This window comes from Leopardus geoffroyi, chromosome B4 (assembly GCF_018350155.1).
Source record: "Leopardus geoffroyi isolate Oge1 chromosome B4, O.geoffroyi_Oge1_pat1.0, whole genome shotgun sequence".
Taxonomy (NCBI): domain Eukaryota; kingdom Metazoa; phylum Chordata; class Mammalia; order Carnivora; family Felidae; genus Leopardus; species Leopardus geoffroyi.
This window is the reverse complement of record NC_059341.1, coordinates 18,929,019-18,954,089: the sequence shown is the minus strand read 5'-3', so window position 1 is coordinate 18,954,089 and position 25,071 is coordinate 18,929,019. Positions and strand designations below refer to the sequence as shown.

The following is a 25,071-nucleotide window of genomic DNA, read 5'->3' as shown; positions in this document are numbered from 1 at the left end:
CTCTACTTCCATTTCTGAGAATTATTTATGTGATTAATCACATTCAGGAGTACATGTTCATGTAGATACGTCGGCACTGGCGTGGGCTGTGCGAACAGTTTTTTCCCTAATTACTCCCTCAGAACTATTAATTGAACCGTCATCCAGATCGGTCTCAATGGTCTGTGGCAAGATAATTAGCTGAAATATCCACAAACAAACCTGCAGGGCGCCCTCAGTCAGCAGCGTGTACAGAACTGCACGAAAAGCAGAGAGATGTTTTGTGGGTTAGATGAGCTCTGGCAAGGAGGTTACTAGGTGGGAGCGTTAAAGGAAAGGGGCAAACGTGGCCATTCGAGGCCCAGACAGAAAACACCAGTGATGTGTGATGGCGCTTGACAAGCAGTCGTTCCGAAACTGTTAGTGTTTTGGGCCGTTTCCTTCGGTGAACTGCAGGGAAGGGGACAGAGGCTGGGATGGTGAGACTGGCACAGCATCACAGACCTGGCACGTCCCAGCACAGCACTGAGGCAAAGCCGTCTGTTTTCGCTGCTTCTCGGTTTCCCCGCTTGGGAGGTAAAATGAACTAGATTGCTGTTTCTCAAACTTTTTTTTTTTTTCTTTTTTAATTAAAAAGAAAAAAACCCTTAAGCCACTGAGCCTTTGTTCCCATGAAATGTTACCTGGAAGCCCCACCAGCAGCCTGGAGAATAGGTTTCTCTTCCTTGTGACGACAGAGCCCTGCTTGCACAACCCTCCTTGAGTCCCGAGGGAGCCTCTGCATCCCATACTATCTCAGGGCATGTTCTGGCAACTATCAAACTAAATGCACGTTTCTCGAACTTAGCTCTGCATCCAAATCACAAGGGATCTCATTAAAGCGCAGATTCGGATTCAGGTTTGGGGGGAGCCCTGGGACCCTGCATTTCCAATAAGGTCCTAGGCGATGCTGACACTGCTTGTCGGTCCACACCACACACAGTGAATAGCAAGCTGGGATGACGGTCTACAGGCTCTTCAAACAGGAGCATTCTTTAAAAGTGGGTGGTTGAAGAAATATTGATGTTTGATCTCCTGTGTGTCTCCAGTGGACCTTTGTGGGAACTGAACATGCGTGCACACATCTGGGTCAACCTCTCCATATGTATTTAGCTGTGATAACACCGAACTGTCCAAGGGGAGGGAATTTTTTTTTTCTTTTTCATTACTTCTAAATGCAAATTATTCTCTATGCCCTTTAATTTGTGTTGAACGTTATTTCAACACAAGTTCTATTAAGTTATAAATCTGGGTTGCCAGATTGGGCAAATGAATATTACAAAACACCAGTTAAATTTGAATTTCAGATAAACGGTGAATAATTTCCCAAAACTATACTGCATCAGGCATACTTCTACTAAAAAATTACTCGTTTATTATTTGAAATTAAAATTTATCTGTGTCCTATATTTTATTTGGCAACCCTATCTATAGGGAAACACAATGGCTTCGGGCCCCGGCCGGTCAAACTTGCAATCTAATTAAAATAAACTATTCCTATTTGGGGCTGTGCCTCCTTGTTCCATGAATTGTAAGTCACTTTTTCCTTAAAAAGAGTAACTCAAATTGATTTGTCTGTCTTCTGCTGTGGCCGAGAATTACAAGCAATAACTCTTGTGTGAAGCAGAGCCTGGGTGTTCTTTTACATATTTTCAGCTCATTTTCATTGCTTTTCTTCACATGGAAGTTGTCTTATTGTCCTATAGCTGCCTCTTCTCCAACCTATAATCACCACTTTCCATGGGTATGTTGCCTTCATTCTAGAACTGTCCTCTGGATGATCCTGAAAAATCGGTTAGTATCCTCATAGTTAGTACATGTCCAAGATGAAAATTATCTCAATGCAGGTAGAGAACAGCTGTCCACTGGGATTAACAAAATCATCATATTACTCACGTCATTTTCCCAAAGCTAAAGTATTTATTTTTTAAGTAGGCGTCATGCCCAGCATGGAGCCCAACACGGGGCTTGAACTCGTGAGTCTGAGATCAAGACCAGAGCTGAGATCAAGAGTAGGATGCTTAACCGGCTGAGCCACCCAGGCGCCCCTAAAGCTAAAGTATTCTTAGAGTAAATGTTACGCGACATGTCCCTCCTCTTGAAGACAACATTATTTTTGGTAATAACCATAAAATGAAATGAATAATAATAATGGCCAAAAGGGAAATGCAGACAGTTGAAAATCTTCCTGTTTTAAACTTCTTAGATATACTCATGCCAGTGACAAACATTACAGATGAAAAATGAAATAAAAAAAAGAGAAAACACAAATGACTTAATGTATTTTTGAAAAAAAGACACATGAAGGAATACTGCCAAATGAGTCAACTCTGCAATGTTCAAGAGAATGATCTGTGCTTTGTGGTAACAGAAAGGAAGCAGCTAAAGTTCCCTTACTTCACCTTCTCAACCACAGTGTCCTCATGCTTCACTTAGAATCTGCTGTTTTATTTATTTTTTGCGCATTATTTATTTATTTGTTTTTACTTACTTTTCTTTTTCTCAAGTTCTTATTTGAATGAGAATCTACCGTTTTAACGCAGACATGTGTGGCGCTATATGGGTTGGAGACCCGCTAAGCCTGAACACGCACAAAAGACTCCAGATTCTCACGAGTTTATTCCCTAAATGAATGCATGTGGCTGAGTCTGCGATCAGGGGTTAGGTGTGTGTAACCCGGAGTTCGTTGAATTAACTTCCATGCAGAAGACAATATTTACTAAAGGATATGTCATAAAACTGTACTAACTGGAAGTTTACATATAAACTATGTTGGTAAAACTCGACAGTAACCGAATCGACTTGCTAGTGATGAGATGAGCAAAAGATTTTGACACAATTTAGGATTTCAGGCACACGGTGATGATGAAACACTAACCTGGTTTTGGCCAGGTTTATTATAATTATTCCATTCTCTATAGACAATGCACCCCCTTATTACGTGCAGCAGGGATAGATTGGTCTCAAAGCCCTTCCCTTGGTTCACCTTGCGGTGCACAAGGAGACTGAAAATAAGTGTCTGTGCTGACTTGCATAGATCTTGCTCTATAGTTTATGCTCCACGAGGGACACAAGCTTCCAGATTCTTGAGTGACAAGCTTTCTGCTTGACTTCCTTTCCTCCTCTTGACTTCAACTCATTATCGGCCATCTTGTTGCCCCAAGCGAGGATGACGGGAGAGAGTGACTATTAGTTAATGCGTGTGGCTGTAAATGCATTCAGTCAGCCAATAAAATTACTATACAAGCACCGATATGTAAGACACAGCCCTGAACTCAAGACATTTATAGCATATTCAAGGAAAATAAGATATTCACCTACAAAAGCTTGAATAGGAGCCAACCAACAGTACAAGCTATAAATGCACGGAGAAGAGGTTTGAAATCAAGTATCTGCTTGCTGAAAGTATCTGACAATGAATTCCATGCATTTTGAGGAAAGCGGTCTTCAACTGAACCTGGGTCATCGTAGACACTTGTGGGCAGACTGACTATAAAGACAGAGCGCAGAATAAAAGTCCCCATCTTTTGAAAATATCCACTTCTATGTCTTCTATACTGCTCATTCTCTATTTCATCTCCCAACAGTTCCCTCCACAGCCTGGTCTCTAAATCCTTCAGATTGTGGGTCACTGCCTTCCATTGGTCTCATCCAGGCTCTACCCAATTTCTGCCGGCCTGAATTCCATGGTGGCCCGCCAGTCACCTTACTGCCTGTTCCCTCCTCTGACGATCAATCCTCATTGGTATGACAATCAAACCCAATCATAAATCCTCATCCTCTATGTTTTCCCATTCCAGACCCTAAGCAGTCCCAACTACTACAGAAAAAGGTCACATGTTCAGATTAACCCAAAGAATCACACGCTGTTAACTGGGAAGTCAGTGATTACTTTTCTCTTGTTAAATGCTTGTGATACATCCAAACTCCATCCAACCCCATGCTGCCCTCCCTGAATCTGGTAGATCATCACCCATTTCTTCCCTGAGAAGACTAAGCCTTTAGGAAGACGCTAATCCTTTCCCCTTTCTCTTCATTAATGCCTTTACATCTACTCATCCTTCATCATCTGAAATGAAAAGACGTTCTTCCTCTGCTGCAGTTAATTGCCTCTCCTACTCCATGCTGTCTGTGCTATGAAGTTACTTATCCCTCCCTCCTCCGTTGGCGCCTTGAAACACTCCTTTCATTGTTTCTTTACCTCATGCCTACACTTCACATCAAAAAGCCCTGTATTTGATGTTTCTTTGTACCTGCAGTACTATACCTCTTGAGTGTCTGACTGAACCCATTGCCTTCACGTTTCAAAACCATTTTTTACAGGCTTCATTCAGTCTGGCGCCTGCGCCCCTCCCTGGATCTGCATTCTCTCCTGTTACAAATGATCTCACTGCCAAGTTAGTACCTTTTTTTTCCCACCTCATTCTGTGACTTCTCTAGAGCACTTTAAACAATTCTTTTGTGTCTTGTTTATTTTACTTCCCTTCTTAAACTTTCTGCTTTATTTATCTTTTTAATGTTTATTTACTTTTGAAGGAGGGAGAGACAGAGCCTGGGGGGTGGGGTAGGGGAGGAGCAGAGGGAGAGGGAGACAGAATCCACAGCAGGCTCCAGGCTCCGAGCTATCAGCCCAGAGCCCGATGTGGGGCTTCAACTCACGAACCGTGAGATCATGACCTGAGCCGAAGTCAGACGCTTAACCTACTGAGCCACCCACGTGTCCCCCCAAAATATTTTTTTAATGTTTATTTATTTTTGAGAGAGAGAAAGACAGAGCATGAGCAGGGGAGGGGCAGCGAGAGGGAGACACAGAGTCCCAGACGGGCTCCAGGCTCAGAGTTGTCAGCACAGAGCCCAGCACAGGGCTCGGCTCTCAGGAGCCGAGAGATCATGACCTGACCCAAAGTCGGACACTTAACTGACTGAGCTACCCAGGCGCCCCTCCTTTCCTGCTTTATAAACACTAGCTGTTAACGCACCCTATCCACGTGTTATCCACACATTTATCCACAAACGCTCTAATCTGTCTACTCCCCATAGCATTCTTCTTTATTCTCTTGGGTTTCAATTTCTACTACTGTGACTTCCATTTTTTCTTTTTCACCTGACTGCTTTATGTCAATCCATCTTTCTCTTCAGTTGATTTCTCTGAGAGGGTCAACTGTGATTGGACCATCAACGCAAGACAAACATGCTTAAAGTTCATCCCTTCATTTTCCTTCCTAAACTAATTCCATCTTCTGATATTTCTAAATCTGTTGCTAAAAAAAATGTAATTTCTCAGTTGCTCAGATTTTGTGCTTTGGAGTTATCTGTAATCCTTTCTTCTTCATCCCATATATTCAGTGCAAAGAATCAGGATACCCTCCCCACCCTTCCCATTACTCAGCTATAGGGGTTTTGGCAATTGCTTTGTTTCTTAGAATCTCCGTTACCTTATCTATAAAATAGGTATATAAGAATGCCTACATTTGCACACCTCATTGGGAAGTAGGGAGAATCAAAGATCATTGATTGAAAGCACTTTCTGACACAAAGCGGGTGAAAATTGCCAAACCCTATCTTCTTCCTCCATGTGGCTCTTGAGTTGGCCCCATTCTGTTCCTGCACCAGTACCTTAATTCCACTTGCAGCTGTCACCTGCACATGGACTGCTGACACAGCCTTGAACTCTCCTATAAGGGCTTTTTTACTCTCCTAGCTTCTTCTCCAGTCCCCTCCGTACCACCATTTTCAACCACTTCTTTATTACAAAATTGATTGGCATTGTTTGCAGAATCAAGTACGGATTACATAGTTCTTTGTTATTTATTTATTTATTTATTTATTTATTTATTTATTTAGAGTGAGCACGTGGAAGGGGAGGGGAGAGTGGGGCGGGGAGGGGGAGAAAGAGAGAGATTGAGAGAATATGAATTTTAAGCAGATTCCACGTTCAGCAAGAGCCCGACACGGGGTGGGGGGCTCTATCCCACAACCCTGGGATCATGACCTCAGCCAAAACTCAAGAGTCAGACATTCAACCAACTGAGCCACCCAGGTGCCCCAGATTACAGAGTTCTTTAAAGCTTGTCACATCTAACCTGCATCTACATTAAGGTCACCCCCATACCAATCCATAGATATCAAGGTACAGTTGAGTAATTGGCTTCTTCTTGCCCTTCCTTGATTTAATGCTTTTAAAAAATCATACCACACCTACCTCTCTTCTCTGTGGAATGCCATTTTCCCTTCCTCTTTGCTTAGGCCTGGCATAACATTTGTTTTTTTTCAGCACGCCCCTTAAATTCTACCTCTTTGATAAAATTGCCCCTGATTAATCTCCTTCTCTTTCCTACGAATTTTATAGTAATTGGTTACGTTCTTCATTCAGCATGGAACATGCCTTTGATGTTCCTTTTCTTATTATTAAATTCACATGTGGCTATTTGGCCTTTAAAGTTTTTATGTTCTGTATCTCTCCATATATAACAAGCAGGGAATATGAGTATACACAGGGCGACCATATGATGGGCTTATTGTTCAAATTAGGACACTTTTGAGAGTGAATGGGAGTTCCGTTAACAGTTGTATCACACAACAGACATAAACTGGGGCAGTCCCACGCAGACTGGGATGGATGTTTACCCCAGTTATAACCCCTCTGCGATATTAATACCATCTACCAGATCGCACTGTGCAAACAGGGGCTCTAGTTTTGATCGATTTTCCATGACACAAGCAGAGAAGATTCCAGTCTTCTTTTGCATTAGTCTTAATTTATGATACCGTGTTGATACTGCATTTGGCAGTATCTTTTTTTTTTTTTTTTTCGCTACAAGCGGTTATTTTCTACTAAAGTAGGGTAATAATTTGCTATGAGATAGGCACATCGCCCTGAAGAAGGTAATTTGCAGTGACTGTGAAAACAGGCCAGTTCACTGGTACACAGTGACTTGATTAAAAGGCGAGATGCTGCTGCTCTGGTCATAAACGTACTCAGAAAAGCGGTTTACAACAATAAGCCTGGCTGGGTTCCTCAAGAGGCTGTTCTCATAAAGTTACTTGTATTGGGAGCATCACTGGGTTTCTGAGGGAGGTCAAGGAAAAGCTGGCAAATTGAGCTGTAATTAACCGTGACCTTAGGAATGGTAAACAGTGAGCTGTTTTCTGCCCTAGAGGGGTGTGTGCTTTAATCCACATTTAATCACAAGATTAGGAAATAGCCCAGCGGAAGAATTTATACCGCCAAATCCAAGAGGGGATGCTATTCATTTGACAATTTAGAGTAATGCTTATCCATCAAACCAGGGCAAAAATAGAACTATAATATTTGACTGGCGTTTTATGACATGTGCTTAATGTGTGTGTGTTGAAATGAAAGGAAAAGTTTTAGAAAAAATTTGGAAGGTAGATAGCATACCTTTTCCGTGTTTAAGGTACTACATTGAAAACGAATATCCGTCATGAGGTATCTTTTAAAGTTGAGAAGCTTGATCTATTTATTTTGGAATTTTGGATACATACTATCTCTTGTCAAACCAATGCAGAAACTGAAATTTAAAAATACTTATGATCCTGAGAAGGGGAACAATACAGCATTAGCAAGGCAGAAAAATAAAAGCTAAGGAGTATGTGCTGTAGAAGATGAACTATAAACGTGTTACAGATGCATTTATAATGACGTTTACATACAGTGTTATAACTGAGTAATATCAGTGTTTTATCCTTTATTTAGGGCCTCCAGCAATGTTCGCTACTGTCCTTTACAAAGATTTAAGTAATTTCCACAACAACTTGGTTTGAGGGAGCAAGACATTGATACTGTGATAAGTACTGATGACCAATATGATATTACGTGAGCCAGGTTATAGTCCTGGAAGTAACTCCCATTTTTTTCAGTATTTCAAAAATGAAAAAGAGAAACAAAATAAGATGTCTGAGATATAGCCATCAGAACCTATAGAAATGACTTTTTTTTTTTTTCAACGTTTATTTATTTTTGGGACAGAGAGAGAGCATGAACGGGGGAGGGGCAGAGAGAGAGGGAGAGACAGAATCGGAAGCAGGCTCCAGGCTCTGAGCCATCAGCCCAGAGCCTGACGCGGGGCTCGAACTCACAGACCGCGAGATCGTGACCTGGCTGAAGTCGGACGCTTAACCGACTGCGCCACCCAGGCGCCCCTAGAAATGACTTTTTATTGCACAATTGATGATATCATAGCCAGGGGTCGAGACCATGGTTTGTGAATTGTTTATGACGCTTGTTCTTTTCCCCTTCCTCTTATTTGGTAACTCACCCACACTTGCTTAAGAAAAGAGGGCGGGTAGGGGAAATCAAGGAACCTTTCTAATAAATCCAAGAAGGTAGGGGTGGTTAATAAATGGCATTTATGCAACTTTTGGCTGAAACTAATGACTATTAAATTTGTTTTTCTTTTAAGAAAAATTCCAGCATAATTAACGTACAGTGACTAGTGACAATTTTTTAAAAAATAGTGCTCACAACACTATGCTGATGGAAGACGAAAGAAAATTTGGTTTCAATTCATGGCTGGGTTACACAGAGGGGTTGAGGAATTGACCCAAATTCACAAAGCTAGTAAATTAAAAGCTAGAACTACACTCTTTCTACCTCATTTCGTTGGTTCCTGGTCCCATTACCAAGAAACCAAGGTTTTAAGCAAGTCTCTTCCGGTCTCTTGTTATCCACGTTCTCGTGTATAAAATGAGAACGTGGGTTCTCTACTTAGTAAGAGCTTACGGCTTCCAGTCTGCTTTAACACCTGATAACTATGGGCCAATAACTGTTAAAAAGGGCAATATTTTTTTATCAACATTATTTTCTGCATTTAAAACACTGTGAATGACTCAACGAAAATATTCCAATAAGATTTGCATTAAAAATGTGTGAATTTGTCAAATCTTATAACATCAAAGTTGCCATTTAAAGGGCTGTTTATATTTTCAAAGTATACAAATGTGTTTTCCAAGAAAATGGGGTTTAATTTTTCTTTAGGTGAGACAGATGAGGCAAAAAGTTGTGAACTTGACTTTTGTGCATTTGATTTTTCTTTACGTTTCCCGCCACCTTCAACTTCCTATCATTTCATGATTGTGTTTATTGAAGTTCCACTTGGATTATTTTAGATGAGACTATTTATTCAGCAAGTATTTGCTAAGCATTGTGCTTCTCCTTGGGGACAAAAACAATAAAGAAGACAGATACACTGTCCCCTGGAGCTCCCACATTGTTATTACAGTTCACCAAGAAGTAAAATAAAACAATACTCACAATGAGAAAAGTCTGACTTTGTTTTAAAGTTCCCTTGAAGGAACTGATCGGTCAGTTCTACCTATTAACCAGAGTTAATAGAAAAGAACTTTAGGGGCGCCTGGGTGGCGCAGTCGGTTAAGCGTCCGACTTCAGCCAGGTCACGATCTCGCAGTCTGTGAGTTCGAGCCCCGCGTCAGGCTCTGGGCTGATGGCTCAGAGCCTGGAGCCTGTTTCCGATTCTGTGTCTCCCTCTCTCTCTGCCCCTCCCCCATTCATGCTCTGTCTCTCTCTGTCCCAAAAATAAATAAATGTTGGAAAAAAAAAATTAAAAAAAAAAAAAAAAGAAAAGAACTTTAGATCTTAATATCTGGTTACTTATCTGTTCCACTGAAATACCATACATAAATCATTTCATTGGAAAAATAGATATATAGTAAATTTTCCAATTACCCCAATTTATTCTGTTAAATAGATTTTACAGTTGGTAAATAAGAATTTAAATCCAAAAACATGATAATTGTTTAGACTTTCAAAATATATTTTCTTCTATGTGCTCCTGTCATTTTTCATAAATATCTTCCTCATAAAATTTTCTGTCATTATAGTTTTTTCTCCAACAATTTCATTTCTTTTGCATTTGGATTTGTCCAATATCCTCAATGGTTTTTAATCCATCTAGCTCCTATGTTTTCTAAACAAATTCTAATGCAATTTTGTTGGTTGTCAAAACACATCCGGCTCAATGATTTTCTTGGATTTTTTCATTATTCTAATGAATTTCTTACATGGTTTTACATGCATTAGATGGTAACCATTTTCTCTATTAATAACCCTTCTTTTTAAATTTTGTCAATGGCTTACTAAATTGAAGTGGCTTTCTTGCTCACATACTAATACAAGACCATTTTTCTTATAGACAGGCACCTTCCTTCCATGCATGGATCAGGCCTCTTCCATTTTGCTTCTCCATTCCCTAGGAATCACACGTATCCAGTGGTGAAACAGGAGGAAAGGTGTGTAAAAGGCACATCCAATTCTTAAAAGCCTCAACTTAAAAGTAGCACAAACCATTTCCTGGGGGTGATTAGTAGTCATGGCCATGCTGAGATACAAGACAGAACAGGAAACTTAATCTTAAATTATGCAATTACTTACCATTTACCACTATCTACTATGGAATTGGAAACATGAATTACCAGTACATAAAAAAAAAAAACTAGTTACCTCTCTGCACCACACATACCCATCCCTTGTAAGGATTTATATGAGGCTGAGAGATTTACAATTGGAAGACACTTAGTGCAGTATATGCCAGATCAAAAACTATACTAAATACATGATATCTACCGTATATAAATTATGCATATTATTATATAATATATGCCCATTATATAAATTATAATTATAACAATTATAATAATAATTATGAATGTATTATATAAATGATATAAATTACAATGAGCATATATAAATTAGCAATTCCATTTGCCTTTTAATTGAGGTATAATTGATAGAACATTATTTTAGAGGTATACTAGCAACTGCACTTAAAATATATAAATGGAGAAACCTAGAAAAATATTGTAAACATTTTCTAAAAATTTCCAAAATGTTTGTTGACAGGTGAAGCCAGCTGAAACATGAAATGTGAGTTACAGCAATGGCCACTTTCAAATGTACAAAGCGCAGTCATATTGGGAAAGTATACAGATCTATCCTGAGTGGTGCCAGAAGGCTGAACTGAGTTCGCCAGTGCTTGTGTGATATCTCTGTTGTCATTTTGTTTGTCTAAATCTCTCTAATTTTCTCAGGAAGGTGTCATGAAAACAATATTACCAGAATTCTTGTATGTTGATAATAGTTTATGGCACTCTAGGTTGGTTTGGTTGAACATAAAGCCTTGGTCTACATATTCTTTCCTTTAATATTTTTATCCCATTTTCCTCTGGCACAAAAAGTGGATGATGATCTAACTGATGTTCTTTTATAAATCAGGTGTTCCTTTTGTCTGAGGGTACAAAGGCTTTTCTTTCTTTGGAAAAAAATCACTCACTGATTTCAGTAGAATAAATCTTAACATTGGTTGTTTTGGGTCAGTAATCTCAGGTACTCAGTGAGTATTTTCAACATTTAGATTTGTTTTATAAGATTCAAGAACTTTGAAAAAAAAATCATAGTTTGCGGTATTGCTTGATTGATTGCTTTGGTTTTTCTTCCTTAGGGATTCCTATTATCCACATGTTGGATCTCCTTTGCAAATCTTTAAGATTTGTCATTATCTATCATGAAAGAAGGTTCAAAATGAAGTCAGCATTGATAAGAGAGCGGCTCATAGATTTGAAAAGACATGGAGGAAGTAGGGCCTACGCACATCTCCTGTTTCACTTCTTGGTACACCATGAACTTTTGACATTCGTCATTTGCAAATTGACCACCTCCTGGAACACATCCTTCTATTTTGGACTGAAACAGAGATAATGTAACACTTGTTAGCTAAATAGCCAATCGTGTATTAGATAATCAGTTTAAACTCTGCCAGCGCCAATCATAATGCTTTCAAAACAAGTTATGTAACTGTAGTTTTTGCTTTTATAAGCCTGCACTGTCTGCAATTCAATTTAGAGCACACTTTTCATTTAGGTCATTTCTATCTCCGGGACTGCAATCCCTAAGACCCCCAATAAACTCTTTTTGATGCCTTGTAGACTCTTGGTCTCTGTGGACTCTCTCAAATTCTTTTTATCTCCTTTTGTTCTTTTCAACTAAAGGAGATTTCTTCCTTTTAACCCTTTATTTCTGCGAACTAATTAAGAATTATGTTTACTTGCTCTGCTTGTTATTCATGTTTTTTTCCCCTCATTTCAAAAATCATCAAATGATTTTTTTGATGTCTGCCACGATTTTTATTTTTAGTCTACATAATGCCAATTTGAGTTGTTCTTTAATGTTTTGCATCATTTTCTTAATGCTTTGTAGCTAGTTTTGAAATAGTACTTTAGAATTTTTATTAGATTTCTAAAGCATGTCTTTCTGATGTGCTGTCTTTGTCTTAGGAATAGTATTCTGCCCTTTATTTTCTTTAAATTATAGTATCTTTGCATTGGACTTCCACCTCCAAACATTTCTTTTGTTCATTTTTATGTGAATTTAGTTTCTCTAGACTTTTAGAAAGAGGGTTGGTTCAAGTAACATTGACAGTTTCAGAGTTCCCTCTTCTGTTTCTCTTCAGTGGTGTTAAAAACATATGCTTTCTGAAATTTCTTGACTCTGTTTCCTTCTCCAACTTTCCTTCTCCAACTTTATGATTTTTAAGAAATCTCTGTTGTCCCTATGCTACTCCATTTTTTAAAATTTTTTTATTTAAAAAAATTTTTTTTAATTACATTTATTTATTTTTGAGAGAAAGAGTGAGACAGACTGTGAACGGGGGAGGGGCAGAGAGAGAGGGAGACACAGAATCCGAAGCAGGCTCCAGGCTCTGAGCTGCCAGCACAGAGCCCATAGCAGGGCTCAAACCCACAAACCGTGAGATCATGACCTGAGCCGAAGTTGGACGCTTAACCTACTGAGCCACCCAGGCATCCCTACTCCATTTTTTTTAATATGAAATTTATTGTCAAATTGGTTTCCATACAACATCCAGTGCTCATCCAATGCCCATCACCCACTTTCCCCTCCCTCTCACCCCCCATCAACCCTGTTTATTCTCAGTTTTTAAGAGTCTCTTATGGTTTGGCTCCCTCCCTCTCTAACTTGCTACTCCATTTTTAAATGTTTATTTATTTATTTTGAGAGAGCGATAGAGGGAGAGTGGGGGAGGGGCAGACAGCAAGGGAGTCAGAGAATCCCAAGCAGGCTCCCAGCTGTCAGTGCAGAGACCTATGTGGGGGCTTGAACCTACAAACTGTGAGATCATGACCTGAGCCAAAATCAAGAGTCAGACACTTAACTGGCTGAGCCACCCAGGCGCCCCCTTATCCTACTCCATTTCAATTCCACTCCCAGACTTTTCTCCTAGTGTGGGTGCTATCGTGGAAGATGGCTCCTGGAAAGTCAGTTTTGAGAGTTCCCTAGACTAGACCTCTCTAGCCCCTTTAGAAACTTGTACACCGGTCCCTTGCACTCACTCACAACTGGAGTTGGCCCATGCCCTTCCCATTTTCTGCTACTGTTCTTCCATTAACCTGTTGTATTTTCCAGTCAATGCCTATTGGCTGTACTGTGGGCCTCCTGTTTTCAGGTCTGCTGGCCAGCTTCTTTTCTCACCTTTCGCTTCCTCTCACATAGATACTGACAACATTCAGTTCTGCGGATATTGACGGTTTGTTATTATAGGTTGTATTGGGTGGTTCTTATTTATGTTTTGGATATAAGTTGTCAGCTAGTCCTGTTGTCAGTGTTGTCCGTAAGGTTTTGGTTTTGACATCCAGTTTGTCCTGTTTGTAGCTGGATGTTCTGAAAGATAAAGAATTTATGCTGCTACTGAAAGGGCGGGCCTACGCCGGCGGACTCCATCTTGTTCTGTGTCCTTCACCTTGACCACGCCTCCTCCCCTTGAGTAACATCCCGCTCACCTGCCTAACAGGACTCGGACCCTTCCCCAGCCAATCGGCTAAGGCCACAGCCGTTACCTCACCAACTGCCCCTAGGGCCCAATAAAACCTTTGTCCTTTTGAAACTCGCTCTCTCTCCCCGGTATCTCACCGCTGCGTTGGTGCAGGTAGGGGACTGAGCTCGAGCTAGCTCGAATAAAGGCTCTTTTGCTTTTGCATCGGACTCAGCTCCCTGGTGGTCTTTGGGGATCACGAATTCTGGGCATAACAGCTACCACCACTACAACTTCTTAGAAACTTCCATTAGTACTATCTTTTGATATCTAAAGGACTCTTTTTGCACTTACTGTTAAATTGCATCATTTATTGCTATACATCTATCACCATATTGATTTGAAGGAAAATATTACTGAGAATAATTTAGTGCTGTGTCTACTTTTCGTCGGAAAAGAAAAAAAATACATAAGCAATTGTTCTATGTGCTGAGATGAATGAATATACAAATACTGTAGTTCCATAAGGGCAGCAAGGCAAGGCAGAGATTTATCTGTCTCTCTATAACTTGGAGATCAATAAGAGATAATGATATACTTCCTTAAGTGGAGATGCATGGAGGAGAGCTAACCAAAGAGCTGCCTGGTCTCCTCCTGGCTCCTCCTGATCCAGAGTATGGATTTACATTCTGTTCTTTGTCAGGGAAACAAATTTGCACCTGTCTGGAATGTGACTCAGCTTCATTATTTATGGGAACATGGGAGTTTCAACTTGAAGTCTGTGTTTGCTAGAGCTAAGAGAATGGGTGAGAAGGGAAAAAAAAAGCACTTTGCCCTTCAGCAGTGATTATAATATAGAGATAAAAATGATCACAAATTTAAATAAAATAGGAATGGGAAAGATGCCAAGTTAACTTTCAGAAAGTTTTCTTTAATGCAAATACTGAAAAACTCCCTCAGGCTGCTTGGCAGAATGTGAGAGGGAAGGAAACGAATAGCAGAAGTGATCTTGAGTGGCCAGGACTTACAGGTTACACCAGAAGTTCTCAGAAGAATCTTAGTCTTCCGAGAAAGGAAGGAAAAGATGGGGATAGAAGGAAAAACCACAAAAACATTTATTTGTAAGTGGAGAATGTCAAGGATGCTTTGCCTCTCCTACCTATTTAAAGAGATCGTACGTATATATTTAACTGTCAACTTCTCTTGGTAAAATTTAGGAAATGCGTTTGCAAAGAGGACTGTCGGAGAAAGCAAAGGATAGCACTTTGGATTTCTGTGGCTCTTTGTTAGTTTCTTTTGTTTCAAGTTAACCCCTTATCAGGAAAGATTTGTTTGAGGCACTTTATATCAGTTGATACTTTTCTGACAGATTCCTTTGTTTTTATGCAGACTTTTAAATCAAAACAAACCCATGCCTGGCTCCTCCTGCAGTGACATGAACATGAAATCTAAGGCATCACTCAATGCTATGAACTCCCTAAAAAGACAACAAGTTGAGTTCCCCCTGCAATTATGACTTCATAAAGAATTACATTCTCTGAATAGAGGAGCTATAGGCTTCCTTGCTGTATGGGTATGTTACTTTTTCACTTTGAGTTACTCAAAAAATAACATGTCTTCAGAAACTGTAAGCATGTACAATCATATTTTTTACTTTACTTTGCTATTTTTGTACTGAAATGTATACAACTTTGGGGGCGGGAGGAAGCCAGAACATCCTAGACTTACGGGGACAGAATTAACTTTAAATTCATTCTAGTTTAAGCACTTCTATAATGCTTAGATACCCTCTACTAAGTCTTCAACAAAGGGCCTCTTGAATGCTTAAATATATGTGGTGATGAAGAACTCATCACTCAGGAGCCTCTGAGAAAAGTACCTTTTCTGATTATTAGAAAAGCACTACCTCAGTACCAGAGTACCTGTGATTAACAGAAGGTGATTATATTGAGCCCATATTTGTATCTTCATAGCTTCTCCCTGACAATCCTCATATCCATCTCTCAGATCCATTTAGAACAAGTCAGATCTGTCGTTCACAGGACAGCCCATTAATATTGGTGGGGAGCTAGAATGCTTCTCCTTCTACACTTTCTCTGCTAGAACTTCTCTGTCCTTCGACCATTCCTGCCATGAATTTCAAGTCCATGATATTCTTCATGGCTCTCCTCCGAACCCATTTTAGGTTGACCGTGTACCTCTACAAGTATAAGGTGAAGAATGAAGCCTACCCTATTTGGTGAGATGCCATCCTGCTTTTCATGAAACATACCTTTTTAAATTGACAGCTACATATTATAAATGATAAATTTTGAGATTACTTTTCACTAAAATTCAGTGTTCTTTACTTAACCTCATGCTACATTAAATGTTCTCCATATTAAACTATACATGCTCAAGATTCAAGTCCAATTACAAGCTAATGAATCAGAGGTATTTCAAGATCAACAGCAAGGAAAATTTGAAAAACAAGAAAGAAATGATGTGACTTAAATTCATAAAACAAAAAATCTGACATACAATTAGGGGATTCGCCCTTACTAAAACCCTAGTACTTTATATTGCAGTGAGATTTGAATAATTATCACAAATTTATTTTCTTTAGAGAAGAAAAAGTTTTCTCCTTTTAATAAAACAAATATCATTTCTCCTTCAAAGTTTGTGCCAAGGATGATACTTGGCACAGAGTCAGGGTTCATTAAAAAATGTTTTTTTTTTTAACAGATGAATGGCTTTTTCATTAAAATATAAATATTGTATTAACTGAAAGTAGAGAAGGTACAACAAGAACCAATAATTCTGACTCTGTATTTCCTTATTATGTGGTTTTTAAAAAAGTTGTTTTAATTTTGAATTAAAAATTATTTTGTTTATATTAAGAAAGTTTTTATAGACTTACCACCTCAAGAAAACAGAGGAAAATAATGTAACGCATTTGCAAATTAAAACTACCTTTGGCTAATTACTTAAAAATTTTTTTTTTAATGTCTTTATTTATTTTTGAGAGAGAGAGAGAGAGAGAGAGGCAGAGCAGAGCACGAGCCAGGAGGGGCAGAGAGAGAGAGAGGGAGACACAGCATCCAAAGTGGCTCCAGGCTCTGAGCTGTCAGCACAGAGCCGGATGCGGGGCTTGAACTCATGAACTAAACAGTGAGACCATGACCTGTGTGGAAGTTAGCCCCTCTACTGACTGAGCCATGCAGGTGCCCCTGGCTAATAACTTCTAATAGAATAACAAAGAGCATGATTATGTCTATTATTTATAATAAACACATTTCTTTACATTTGTATTCCCTAGATTCTGAATATTTTTAACGTCCTAATTCAAAGAGTTTAATTTTCTTACAATTGCAAGTCATTCTAGTATTATTTACAAACCAAAGCATGTCACAATAATCAACTTACGTAGCTTAATTTTGTATTTTTGTCAGACAAAAATTTATACTACGTGAAATTGGTGGGAAAGATCTTATAATACAATAAATTCATTATTGTGAAGCAATAATTATAGCCAAAATTAAAGTTCCTATTTTCTGCTTCCAGAAATTGAAAAGACGTAAGTATTTATTTTTAACAAAGAACAGTTACCAAAGTCACAAGGAAGAAATTACTCAATAGTTGTCACTGTAAGTGGAATAATCTTTTTTTAAAGAGGGAAGGAGGGGGGCATGTCTGGGTGGCTCAGTCAGTTAAGTGTCTAACTCTTGATTTCTGGTGAGTTTGAGCCCAGCATTGGGCTCTGTGCTAACAGTGCAGAGCCTGCTTGGGATTCTCTCTCTCTCTCTCTCTCTCTCTGTCTCTCTCTGTCTCTCTGTCTCTCTCTCTCTCTCTGCCTTTCTCCCACTTGTGCTTGCTCTCTCTCAAAACTAAATAAATAAAAACATTTAAAAAAGTGGTAACAAAAGGAGAGGATTAGAATACCTAATACATATATCTTGTACTCAAAATGACATAATTCAGGTTTACAACTGCCCGTGTGAATTACAGCTCTGCAGGTTTTTATTTATTTATTCATTGGATATGTCCATCTACTAAGAGCTTCCCTGTGGAGACTTTATATGTAAATATATATACACACACACACATAACAAACACACACATACACATATATATGATTTATTTCATGGCCTTTTGCACCATTAAAAATAACTTAGGGAATGGTAATTAAGAAGGAATTTGAGCAGAGAATTCAGTACAATCTAAAACGTTTTATTCAGTATTTTTAATAATTCTTCCCAATGAAGGGAAGAAAATATTTCATTAAATTAGAAACATTATTTTAGTTTTAGGAATTTAAATTAAAATGTTACCCAGAAGAGTAAATTAAAGATTGACATTTATTTAAAAAAAATCTATATTTTGGTGATTACATATATAAGGGAATCACCATGAACTTGAACTGATGTCTCAGAAACATTCAGCGATGTACATGAAGAAAATCCCAGCGTTTTAGAACAGAAAGTAAGAGAAGAAAGCCAAAGACATACTAACAGTGCCCTAATTTTTTAAAAGCAAACCAATTTCACTGATTTTCCCCTATATTTTGCTATATTTCTGGAAAGCCGCCATTTAATAAGGCAGCTTTTTCAACAAGAGTGTCAAACCATCTCAAGTTTTGCCTAATCTTTCCTTCCTCATAGCAGTTCATTAAAAGTGAATGCCATTTTCTGCCCCTTTTACGAAATGAAAATAAGAAGCAGTTTGTTCCAATGAATTCTTTTTCTCCTTGAGTTTTCTTTAAGACTGAAATAAGACCAAGGAATACCTGTGGGTAAAATTTAGTTTTAAAAAACATGTGACTTCCAGATTAAAAAAAAAAGGACTCATGGGTCTATGAAAGAATTTGTCTTTTTACTACATAGATTATTCAAGGGATCGTGTCTTCCTGATCCCCAAGTGCTATCCAGCTAGCAGCTGCAAAGCAAGATGCCAAACTTTCAGTAAACACTCCCCAGCAGCAGCCTTTGAATCCTTGCCTGGCTCCTGTCCTCTGGCTTCTTTCCTGGATGCGGGATCCATTGCCAGGAAAAGTTGAGGGCTACAGCTGCCTGTCTTTCTTTAATCATATTCTCCACTGGTCCTTGTTACTCACAAATATTTGTTGGGATGGGGAATCCCTTGAGTGGCAAACTGCTTAAGAGACTTGTTACCTTGTTGCTGTAGGCAGCACAGCCTGCAGCCCAGAAGGAGGAATCCTGGGTTCCAGTCTTAGCTCCAAAACTAGGCTTTCTGTGACCCCAGCACATTATTTCCCCCTCTTGGGGTTCTATTTCTATATTGGGTCTAACTCTAATAAAGGTGTAGAAAGGACACTGCCCACTTAGGTTCCAGGGACAGAGGGTTTTAGTGGTTTGGATTTATCTGGAGGGTTTTTTTTTTTTTTCTTAATGTTTATTTATTTTGAGAGAGAGAGAAAGAGACAGAGCACGAGCAGGGGAGGGGCAGAGAGAAGGAGACACAGAATCTGAAGCAGGCGCCAGGCTCTAAGCAGTCAGAACAGAACCTGACAGGGGGTTCGAACCCATCAACTGTGAGATCATGACCTGAGCTGAAGTCAGGTGCTTAACGGACAGAGCCACCAGGCGCCCCGGATTTATCTGAATTTTATAGTATCAAGAGCTATGCAACTGGGGTGTCAGGGGCACACAAAGTTAAAGAGGAAAAAGAATCATCTTTTGGAATGTTGACTTTGGTTGAAGGTTGGGCAAAGTCATTTTTTTAATATCAAACATGTCTACATTATAGAGGATAATGCAAAATTCATACACATTTTTAAGATAAAACATAAAACCTCAAGGAAATGTATTTGAAGTAGATACTTAGGGAATTCATACACTTTATTCAGGAAAAGTTATAGAATCCTGGGTTTGCACACATGCTGAGGTGTCTCTGTTTTCACATCCTATGATTTTGATGATAAAAATACTGGGTACTTCCACTAAAGGCAGACATTTTGGTCCTCTAGTAATAATATGAATTTCAAAGTATGATGTGAACAATGACTGGTATTTAGACATTTTGTCCTGGTTTTATTGTGAAAGCTATCATGTGACTTCTAATGCAAGTCAGTATGCACCATTTAAAAATGATGAAAATGTTTTGTCCTTCAGGAACATTAACTGTTTGAGAGAACAGTATGCCTGCCTGCCCTTTCCTTCCTCCTTTCCTCCCTCCCTCCTTCCCTCCCTCTCTTCCTTCCAGATATATATCTAGAACTCTATAAAAAGTCTTAAATGATAAAACGATGAGGACAATGATTGGCAAATTGAAAACTCAGGAATAAAAGTCATCACACTCTTATATCCTTGGTTATTTGGTTAAATATCTTCTCAAAAAATGTAACGTTTTCTTCAAGCATTAAAGGTTGCATCTTTTGTAAAACTAAACATTCAACTTGACATCCACACCTAGCTTAAAATATGCTTATCTGTCTCTACCCAGTAGAATGTAAGCTTCATGAAGGCAATGATTTTCTCTTGTCTTTTTTGCTTATCTCTGTGTCTTGAGTACCTGGCACCTAATAGGAGGTCAACAAATTTGACTAAATGAATGAGTGAGTGGACAACGTATCAGATAGCTTTATCAGCCATCTCCCTCTTCAAGTTTCCAACCTTCTCCTCTCCCCTGTGTCAAAAATTACTTGTCTTTTTATTTCAAAAAAAAAAAAAATATGGAGAGATCCAGATTTTCTTCCTAATCCCCTCTTCTCTGCAAGATTTCCTCCAAAATCAGCATTGTCCAATAGAAACACAGTGTGAGTCATATACATAATGTTAGAACTATCTAGTAGCCACATAAAGAGTAAAAATAAGTGAAATTAATTTTTATTGAGGTATAATTGACATATAACGTATTAGTTTCAGGCAGACAACATAATGGTTCGATATTTGTCTATACTGTTAGATGACCACAAGTAAGTCTAGTTATGGTTTGAAACCATACAAAGTTACAAAAAAAATTTTTTTTTCTTGTGATGAGAACTTTTAAGATTTACTCTTTTGATAACTTTCAAATATACATGACAATATTACTGACTATCCTCACTTTGCTGTACACTATATCCCCATGACTTGATTTATTTTATAGCTGAGAGTTTATATCTTTTGACCCCCTTTACTCATTTCATCCACCTCTCAACTTCCCTCCCTCCTGGCAACCACTTTTTGTTTTCTGTATGAATTTTGTTTTCAATATGAATTTTGTTTTGTTTGCTCATTTGTTTTGTTTTTTAAATTCCACTTATAAGTAAAATCATATGGCAATCTGTCTTTCTCTGTCTGACCTGTTTCACTTAGCCTAATACCTCCCATCCATGTTATCGCAAATGGCAAGATTTTAATCTTTTTCCAGGGCTGAGTAGTATTCGTGTGTGCGTGCGTGCGTGTGTGTGTGTGTGTGTGTGTGTGTGTAATATTGTTCCTTATCCATTCATCCATCAATGGATGCTTAGGTTATTTTCATATCTTGGCTATTAGAAATGATGCTGCAATAAATGTAGGGTATTTTCATTTTCTTTGGATAAATACACAGAAGTGGAATTACTGGATGATAGGGTAATTCTATTTTTAATTTTTTGAGGAACCTCCACATTGTTTTCCATAGTGGCTGCACCAACTTTTATTCCCACCAATAGCATGTGAGGGTTCCCTTTTCTCCACATCCTGGCCAACGTCTGTTATTTCTTGTCTCTTTTTTTAAGTCTAGTTTTTCAGTTTGAAAGAGAGAGAGAGGGTGCACACGTGTGAGCAGGGGAGGGGCAGAGAGAGAGAGAGAGAGAGAGAGAGAGAGAGAGAGAGAGAGACTCCCAAGCAGGCTTCGTGTTGTCAGTGCAGAACCCGACGGGGGCTCAAACTCACGAGACGTGAGATCATGACCTGAGCTGAAATCAACAGTCAGATGCGCTTAACCCACTGGACCACCCACATGCCTCTATTTCTTGTCTTTTTGATAATAGCCATTCTAACAGGTGTGAAAGGATATCTCATTACGGTTTTGATTTACATTTCCCTGATTAGTGATGATGAGTATCTTTTCCTGTTGGCCCTCTGCATGGTTTCTTTGGAAAAATGTCTATTCAGGTCCTCTACTCATTAATCAGACTTTTCTCTTTATTTATTTTGGATATTACCCCTCTAGTGGGTATATGATTTGCAAATATTTTCCTCCCATTCACAATAGGTTGTCTTTTCACTTTGTTGACGGTTTCCTTTGGTGTGCAGAAGCTTTTTAGTTTGATGTAGCACCACTTCTCTATGTTTGCTTTTGTTGCCTTTGCTTTTGGGGTCAGATCCAAAAAATCATTACCAAGAATGATGTCAAGGAGCTTACCACCTATGTTTTCTTCTAGAAGTTTTATGGTTTCAGGATTTTACATTTCAAGTCTTTGATAAACGAGTTAATTTTGGTGTATTGTAAGATAGTAGTCTAGTTTCATTCTTGTGCATGTGGATGTCTTCAATAATATCATTTATTGAAGAGACTGTCCTTTCTCCATTGCATATTCTTGCCTCTGTTGTTCTAAATGGACTATATATGTATGAGTTTAACTTTTCTGGCTCTCTAGTCTGTTCTATTGATCTTTGTGTCCTTGTCTTTTTCTTTTTCTTTTTTTTTTTTTTTGCCAATAACACAGTGTTTGATTATGATAGCTATGTTATATAGTTTCAAATCAGGGAGTGTGATGCTTCTAGCTGTATTCTTCTTTCTTAAGTTGCTTTGGCTGCTCAGGGTCTTTTGCAATTCCATACAAATTTGCTTTATTTCTGTGAAAAATGCCTTAAAATTGACATCATATAGGGATTGGACTGAATCTCTAGATTGTTTTGGGTAATACGACTTTTAAACAACATTAATTCTCTTAATCCATGAGCACAGAGTACCTATCCATTTATTTGTGGCTTCTTCAATTTATTCAATATCTTATAATTATTAGCATATAGGTCTTTCACCTCATTGGTTAAATTTATTCTTAGGGCTTTTATTCTTTTTGATGCAATTGTAAATGTCGTTGTCTTCTTAATTTCTCTTTTTGAGACTTTGTTGTTAATATATAAGAACACGACATATATTTGTGTATTGATTTTGTATCCTGCAACTTGCCTGAATTTGTTTATTAGTTCTAACTTTTTTTGGTGCAGTCTTTAGGGTTTTCTATATATAAGATCATGTCATCTACAACTACTGACCATTTTACTTCTTCCTTTCCAATACGTATGCCTCTTATTTCTTTTTATTGCCTAATTGACCTGGTTAGGATTTTCAATACTATATTGAATAAACATGGCAAGAATGGGCATCCTTCTCTTGTTCCTAATTGTAGCTGTGAAGCTTTGGCTTTTCACGTAGAATATGATGTTAGTTATGGGCCTGTCGTATATGTCCTTTATTATATTGCAGGATGTTCCCTCGATAGCCACTTTTTTGAGGGTTTTTATCATAAACAGATGTTGAATTTTGTCAAATACTTTTTCTGCATCTCTTGAGATGATAGGATTTTTATCCTTTGTTTTGTTAATGTGGTGTATAATGTTGATTGATTTGCAAATGTTGAACTATCCTATATCTCTGGAACAAATCCCACTTCATGGTGTACGATTATTTTAACATATTGTTGAATTCGGTTTGCTAATATTTTGTTGAGGATTTTTGCATCAGTGATCACTGGAGTATTGGCCTGCAGTTTTCTTTTCTTTTTTTTTTCTTGTCGTGTCTTTGTCTGCTTTTGGTATCACAGTAATGTTGGCCTTGTAAATGAGTTTGGAAGCATTCCCTCCCCTTCAATTTTTTGGAAGAGTTTAAGAAGGACAGGCATTAAATCTCCTTTAAATATTTAGTAGAATTCACCAGTGAAGCTGTCTTATCCTGGACTTTTGTTTGTTGTGAGAGTTTTGATTACTGATTCAATGTCCTTACTAGTAATTGGTCTATTCCGATTTTCTATTACTTCATGATTCAGTCTTTGAACACTGTATGTTTCTAGGAATTTATTTATGCCTCTAAGCTCACGTATAATTGTTCACAGTACTATCTTAGGATCCTTTTTATTTCTATGTGTCAGTTGTGAATTCTCTTCTTTTCTTTCTGATTTATTTGAGCCCTCTCTCTCTTTTTCTCAAATGATAAAGGTTTATCAATTTTATTTATCTTGTCAAAGAACGAGCTTATTGATCTTTTCTACTGTCTTTTTAGTCTCTCCTTCATATTTGTGCTCTGATCTTTGTTATTTCCTCCCTCCTAACTTGAGGCTCTGTTTGCTTTTGCTTTTTCTAGTTTCTTTAGATGTAATATTAGATTGTTTATTTGAACATTTTCTTGTGGCTTGTGTTAGGCCTGTTTCACTATGAACCTAGAATTTCCCTCTTATACCTGTTTTGCTGCAGCCCAGAGATTCTGGTGTGTTGTACTTCCATTTTCATTTGTCTCAAAGTATTTTTTTGATTTCTCCTTTGCTATCTTCATTGCCCCCATTGGTTGTAGAGTAGCATGTTGTTTAATCTTCACACAAGAATGATTTTTCCAGTTCTTTGTTAAGGCTGCACCGGAGAGTGCAGGGGTGGGGCATGCCTACTGGCTTTAGTGGGGTGGCAACAAAGTGCATGCCTGCTGGCTTCCCGGAGGAGTGGAGCACGGGACTGGGACTGGGGCATACCTGCGCACTTTTGCAGGGGAGTGGGAGAGCGCAGGGATTGTGGACCCCCACTGGCACCAAGGAGGTAGTGGGAGAGTGCAAAAATGGTGCTTCCCAGTTCTGGAGAGAGTCTCAGAGGCTCCTTCCTCTCCAGCAGATGCATTAATAAGATTAGCAAATGAATCTCCTTCACATACAGTTTAGGTGCTTTTCAAACTGCTGCTTCTGCGCTGGGCCCTGGGAAGGGTCGTTCTGCACTTGAGCCCTTTAAAATTAGTACCTTAGTACCCAAAACCTTTTGGGTCTCCTGGATGGCAGCCCCATTGTTTTTCAAAGATAGACATTTTGGGAGTTGGTCTCTGTGGTGCAGCTCACAAGAACTGGGGAGTGGGGGGCTGAGGTGGGACAGAAACCCCTCACTCCTCAGGAAGAAGCTCCGGATTTGTGAGATCCCACGTGACTCTGAATTGCCATGTGGGGGTGGGGCTTTTGGCGAGACTGCCTCTCTGTGTCTCCCACCTGTCTCCATGTGGCCTTTTAATCATTTATTATGAAGGAGCTGTTCCGCTGTTTTTCAGCTCTTTTTCATAGGGAATTGTTCAGTATGTAGTTGCAGACTTGATG

General features: G+C 38.7%; 1 protein-coding gene and 1 long non-coding RNA gene across 2 annotated transcripts in view; one reads left to right on the top strand and one right to left on the bottom strand.

Annotated features, from left to right (window-relative positions):
- The window catches only part of PLXDC2 (plexin domain containing 2), a 448,342-nt gene that overhangs the window by 9,031 nt on the left and 414,240 nt on the right, over positions 1 to 25,071 (bottom strand). The window lies entirely within an intron of this gene.
- On the top strand, positions 15,381 to 16,140 carry LOC123590301. The gene is made up of 2 exons (XR_006708710.1): positions 15,381 to 15,447; positions 16,006 to 16,140. It is a non-coding gene; the product is annotated as an uncharacterized LOC123590301 (long non-coding RNA).